The sequence below is a fragment of the Equus quagga genome, chromosome 3 (genome assembly GCF_021613505.1).
Source record: "Equus quagga isolate Etosha38 chromosome 3, UCLA_HA_Equagga_1.0, whole genome shotgun sequence".
Classification (NCBI taxonomy): Eukaryota; Metazoa; Chordata; class Mammalia; order Perissodactyla; family Equidae; genus Equus; species Equus quagga.
Genome location: NC_060269.1, coordinates 46,704,043 through 46,710,731, shown reverse-complemented (window position 1 = coordinate 46,710,731; position 6,689 = coordinate 46,704,043).

Here is a 6,689-nt window from a genome sequence, read left to right as displayed (position 1 = left end):
ATTAACAAATCATTATACATGTTTTCTAAGAGAGATTTAAGTTGAATATACATCATTATCATGTTCTGATTGATTTAAAACAGGAATGCTAAATATTTTCCTCAGAAATCAGTGTCTGAATCAGGTGAATTAGATAGAGAAGTTTTCTTAAAAAATAACGTTTATTGTGAAAATGATATGAAGAACCACATAGGAATTCCTTATAATAAACCCTCAAAGAGTATTCTGGATTCTTTGAATGACCAGAAGTATACAAAGCCAGAGTTTATAAAAGATGAACACAATTAGGGATGAAGTGAGAAGGAGTAGTCATCATTTTTTAAAAAACACATTTTATTTTATCAAAAACTACACACAATATTTTACTATGCCAAAAATTTTAAACTTTAGAAAAGAACATAAGGAAATATTAGAACGTCCCTTCCTACATCTATTCTCATTTGTTAATTCCTAGAGGTAATTGCAGTTTCTGGCTCTTTCTTACAAAACTAAATTTGCAATCATTAAATTTAGTAATTTATTTTTTATTATTTATATGTGAGTAGTATTATATTTAGATACTTTATTTTAAAACATGCATATGTCATAAAAAGTTTTTCATGTCAACTGCACATGAATTCCCTCCATCCTTTTTTAGGACTACATATTACTTCATCTTATTGGTGTCCCATAATTTATTTAGCAATCTTGTATTGATGGATATTTATTTCCTTTTTAGTTACCTTTTCCTTCTATTACCAAAAATCTTACAAAGAATTTATATATGTATATCTCTCTATCATTTGTTATGCCACTGTACCCTGTGTCCTTAGGAAGGATAACTTTCTTACTCTACGTCACGCTGCTTATCTTGTGTTAATCCCACCACACATCTCACCACACATCTCACGTTGATTTTTCCCACTGCTGCATGTATATTCAAAGAGCAATTTCAGACTCTAAAAATACATTCAATTTAGCTAAATCATGAAGTTCTCCCTCAATAGTCTGCTACATTTACTGTTATCCCTCCAAACTACTTCTAGGCTTCTAAATTAGTGACAGTGTCTCATAACTGAAATTCATGACAACTACAAAGAATTTCCTACAAGGAGCAGTTGTCATATATATCACTTGTTCCTCTTCTCAACTTTTTTTTTATTCTTGGAAATAAACTGCAAGTACATATTTATTTCCAGACTCATACGTAAAATAATTAGTTGTCAATCCAAGTCTGAGTAAATATAAAATAAAACATCTGTTTTCTTTTAATATAAGCTATATTCATTTCAGAGATCTTTTTAACTTAATGAGAATCAACTGACAGAATATGTTGAGGATCTGTATTAAAAATCTAGCTATGTCTGGGGCCAGCCTGGCGGCATCATAGTTAAGTTCTCATGCTCAGCTTCAAGGGCTCAGGGTTGGCAAGTTCAGATCCTGGGTGTGGACCCACACACCGCTCAAGCCATGCTGTGTCCCACATACAAAATAGAGGAAGATTGGTGCAGATGTTATCTCAGTAACAAACTTCCTCAAGCAAAGAGAAGATTGGCAACAGATGTTAGCTCAGGGTCAATCGTCCTTACACGCACACACACACAAATATATATATATATATATGTTTTATGACACAATTGTATTTTGCTCAATTATGATGGGTGCTGCATTTTTTTGTGATATTATTTTAATTCTGTGGACTTATACTTTGAATAACAATGTAGTAACAAAGCTCATAATCGTCTATATGGCAGTGCCCTCTCCATCTGCTTCCTTTCTGACCAGACTTGGTTCTTTAAGTTTGCATGAATGATAACTAGAAATATTCAAAGCTGTTAAGTTTATAATCATATGCCAACCTAAAAAGTGGTATAAAAACAAAGTTTAAGGTCATATGAAAACTCTCTCTTCTTCATATCAATTAAGGAATAACAGAAATCTTTCTCTATGCCAATCTTTTATTTACTCTCCATTTTATGCTCATTTTTCTTCTCTTATACTACTGCTGAATTCTGATGAGGATGCAATGTCCAATCCAATCTGTTCAGCCTTCAGGTAATTACTTTGTGTATTTAAACTTTCATTCTGTTGAAATAAGATGAATAAAATGCCAGTGAACAAAATGGCACAGTGACCATTTGAGCAGCAAGCAGAGGTAATTGTCAGTCTTAACCTTTGCCAACCCAGTGGATGTTGTTTGATAATGTAGTTGTCAGGGACATTGCTCCAGTGACATTCCTGCCAGTCTAGGCACTGCATTTTTAAGGTTGAAGTTCTACCATTATAGAATCTTCTTTTATAATTAATTTTGAATTATGGAGATTCCAAATTGGAAAGCCATGAATGGCCAGTACATTAAATAAATAGTAAATCATTTTAAAGCAGATAGAAATTACTAAAATAGCCAAATGACTGTTTCAAAGTCTAATCCAGTGTACATATGCTGCAATAAAATAATTAAAAGTAATAGGAAATTAAATATTAAGGAAACGTGCGTCCAGATTGAAAGAATGAGATTACGGAAATTATTTATTTATTTTGATTACCCTACAAATTCAGTAGGCACACAGAATCTCACACACATAAATGTTTTCAGCTTTGGTTTTTGCCCTGATATCTAGGGGAACATAGAAAAGAAATTGTTTCTAATTGTTTTTCTTTAAAATAAAACGTGAAATGATCTAGGCAACTTTCTCAAAACAAAAATTAAATCTGGCTGTTGATTTAACTACTGCTGCCTACATTCTGTAATGCGTAACTCAATACCCAGGCAACTTCACTGACTCTGTGTCATAATGAGATCAATCTCCGTCATCAACAAAGGGAACTTTAATGTCGCCCTCTCCCCTGTTGTTAAAAGTGTCTGTCTGCCACTTACATTGGTCATCCATGGAAACTGAGGTTGTAATACAAACCCTCCACACTTATATAATAATTTACAAAATATAATTACATGTGCTATCTCGTTTAATCAACAATCTAGCAATCTCTCAAATTATTCCCATGTTTAAAATAAAGATACTGATACTATAAAACAGACGTACCTGGCATCAATTTAGTAAGTCTTAGAACCAGACTTGAACTTAGAGTTTTTCTCTCCACAGATCATAACCTCGACCTGCTCCACAGGAGATGCACAGATCCTTCTCTAACATAGCATGCAATCCTTTCAACAAGTGAAAAATAATACACCAATGACCTGTTGTTGGTACTATTGTTCTTAATGTAAATATGCTATCAGGATTTTCCTCTTCCAAGACCATGTTTTCACTTTATAACTCGAGAATATATAAATAAATTGGCTGTGTACCAAAGTCTGACACTTACATGTAAACTAGAGGCTATTTTTTAATAATTTATCATCCAGAACTATCCCTCTGAGGAAATTTAACATTCTTATGGTGTTTCCGTCTTTGTAGAGAGCCAAGTAAAATTAAAAAGAAAAAAGAGTAGATCTTGATTCAATTTTCATAATGGTGCCCTTGAGAAATTTATCCTAGTTCCTTCACGTCTTGAAAATGCAGAAGGAAGTATGTTAGTTCAGTTAAATCTTCCCTCCTGGATTCCCTTTTTGACTTCCTATTTTGACAATGGCAATATTATTCTCCCATTTTACTAGTCTCAAAAACTCAGTGACCTTTCATCTTTAATTTCTCCCTCTCCTGTACAACTTAATCAGATACCCTGACTCCCCATTTCCTACCTGAGAACATTCTCTTTGCCACTTGTTCTTTGCGTGACCTTGCGCAAGTCAAACTCTGTGCTTCAGTTTAGTCAATGGTGAAATAAAGGTAATAAAAGTATCCATCTCATATGGCTCTTATAAGTATAAAATGTGTTATTATTTCTTATGCGTAGAGCCTTTTGCACAACATCTCGCTTATATTAAGTAATACGTAAGATAGCAATCTTAGCTGAGTACACAAAATCCTTTGAAAACTACATTCCAAATTTACACCAATTTCCGGCCATTGCATTCAGTATTTCTCAACTGCCAAAATGATATTGTTAGTATCTTCTAAACGTGTCATCACAAAGCCATTGCCACACCTTTCCCCTAAACTATGTGAGTTATTTACAATGTCCTCTTCTATACTTTAGAATGACGCAATTCCAAGTACTAATAACCAGACACCTTTCCAAAGTAATTTTAGGCCTTTCCTCACAGGTAAATCTCTCCGAACTCTGGACTCATAGGACTTATAGTATAATTTATAAGATTTTTCTGAGGATAGAATGATATGAAGAGTTTAGTCTAATGCCTGATAAATAGTATTCAGTAAACGTCAAATATCACACATATATATATATAAATGTGATATATAGAACCATTATTTATTAATTATGTTCACTACTACTTGACTGTCATGCATTATTTTGACAAATCCTGTATTTCTGTATTGTCTTTTAAAAAATATTTGAACATGTGCCTTTCATAACCATGTTCATCTTGTTTTGTCAATTCAACTGTAGATTATTTTAATTAGATAAATATTATGTCTTCAAAATTTATCAAATATGTGCCAAATTTTGACAAAAAAATTGTACCGGCACCTCTACCCACTGAATTCACTTTAAAATATAGGATTCATTTCATTTCCTAAATATAATAACATGAAGTTTAAAATAGAGTATTAAAGCCACAGAATTTTGTATGAGAAGCTTTGCAAGAGAAAATGAACAGTTTTTAAATCCCTAAAACAAAAATGGAAGAAGTATCGTTCAAAACATATCAGCCATGTGTTCATTATTTCCTGTCAATGAATTGTAACAACTGTTTGATCAGTTACAGTTGCTGGAATGTAACCAGGTTTATTCTAGTGGCCTGGGAACATGAATTATTGAGTAATGGAATGGTTGGCCTCAATCCTCTTTCCAAGAAGATCAATTAGATGAAAGAGAACATTAAGGCTCATCAATAAATCATTAAATCATCAATAAAAAATTGAGGGAGGAAAAATATTAAATGAAGCCATGACTATGTGAATTTAAGTATGTGTGTTGCAGGGGGTGTGTGTGTGTGTGTGCATCTTCTCCAACTCATAGATTTAAATAGACATGTAAATGTTTGGCTTCATAAAAAAACGTTCATTAGTTGAGAGAAGGCCCTTATTCCATACATTACCATCCTTAATAACAAACATATGTGAATCCAAAAATTGGTAAAATTTCTCTTTCTTTAAAAATCCTTGATGTTCAGAAATTTTTTCTTCATAGAAAAATCTGTAGAAAGAGAGACTATATTTTTGCGACTTTTTCTCTCTCATCGGTTCTGGCTGATGGCGGTGAGCTTAGCTCTCATTCACATGCGTGACCATTTGCTGACAAAGTCACTGCCCTATTCCACAGTTTTAATTATAAAAACTATTAAGAGAGAAGGATAATACCCAAACCACTTACTACACCAATGCATAACTTGCTTTCCTATTGTCTTTAATGTCTAAGGATGGCATTCATTAATTTTTAATACTTGAACTCCCTCACAGAGTGAAAATCTAAATCAATATTAGTTTGTGAAGATTCTTTCATATCATTTTCTCCCCTCAGATTACAGGACAATACTCAGACCTCTTAGCTTTCATAGCATCTCCTTTCCCGTGTAAGGAAAGGATATATATTCTTAGGTATTAAACAATAATTGCATGAATGTATACTTGTTTTACAGCCTCTGTTTTAGCTATTCGTCACATGGAATAATTTATGCTTCATGTAAACTAGAAATGGGCTTGTAAAATATGACACTTGTTTCATACTTTTCAGAATCAGTAGTAATATAATAAGAAAATATTAGCACAAAAAACACCACAAGAAAATATGAGAAATTTTCATTAGGAATTGTTATCTATGCTATGTAAAACACTGTTAAAATTATGTATCAAAGTTAAAGATAGTAGAAGAGAAAGGAACAAAATTAAAACACACAAATGGAATTAAAGATAAAGCAAATATAATTAACTCTAGCATATTATTCAAAGTGATCAAGGAAAACAGAGGCATGAATGCATTTAAACAGTAAATGAGAAAATAAAAACTTTCCTATTCATTTTAATTTGAATTCAAAATATATACAGGATTTCTTTACATACGTACATTCATGATTACACCTTGCCCAGTTACATTAAATTAATATGTGGATAGTTTATAGTAACCTAGAATTATATTGGTTGCTAAGAGAAAATTGAATATAAAATATGCTGCATATCAAATGTTTATAGATGACTCAGCTTTGACTGCACTGTACACAATTCAAGCGAAAGTGAAAATTTGACTTTACTCGAAGTACACAGGGCAAGAATAAGGTGTTTTACAGATCTGAAATTAAAGTCTTCTTCTAAGAATTTTATTTGGGAAAATAAAAATTTGGGAAAAAATGACGTCTAGAAGTAATGATTTTCAATAGATTACATATTAAAACGTATCTGAGTAAACTTAAATAAACCTCTAGATGACCAGAGCATATCCTCTAAGAAATCAAGTCAACATGAAATTCAGAAAAAGAAACCTCAAGTTCATCACCGTGTTTACAACATTGGCCAAGATCTAATTTGGTATTCTGAGTAGCTCTGTTCTAAAGAACAACTGGTTATAATAAGATGATGATAGCATTAGATTTTGAGATCACCTAATAAACACTTTTTCTGAATGTGTATCACCAAGAAACAAGTTAAAATCAAGTTTTCTTCTATTTAGGGAAGAATGTCTTTCTGTAT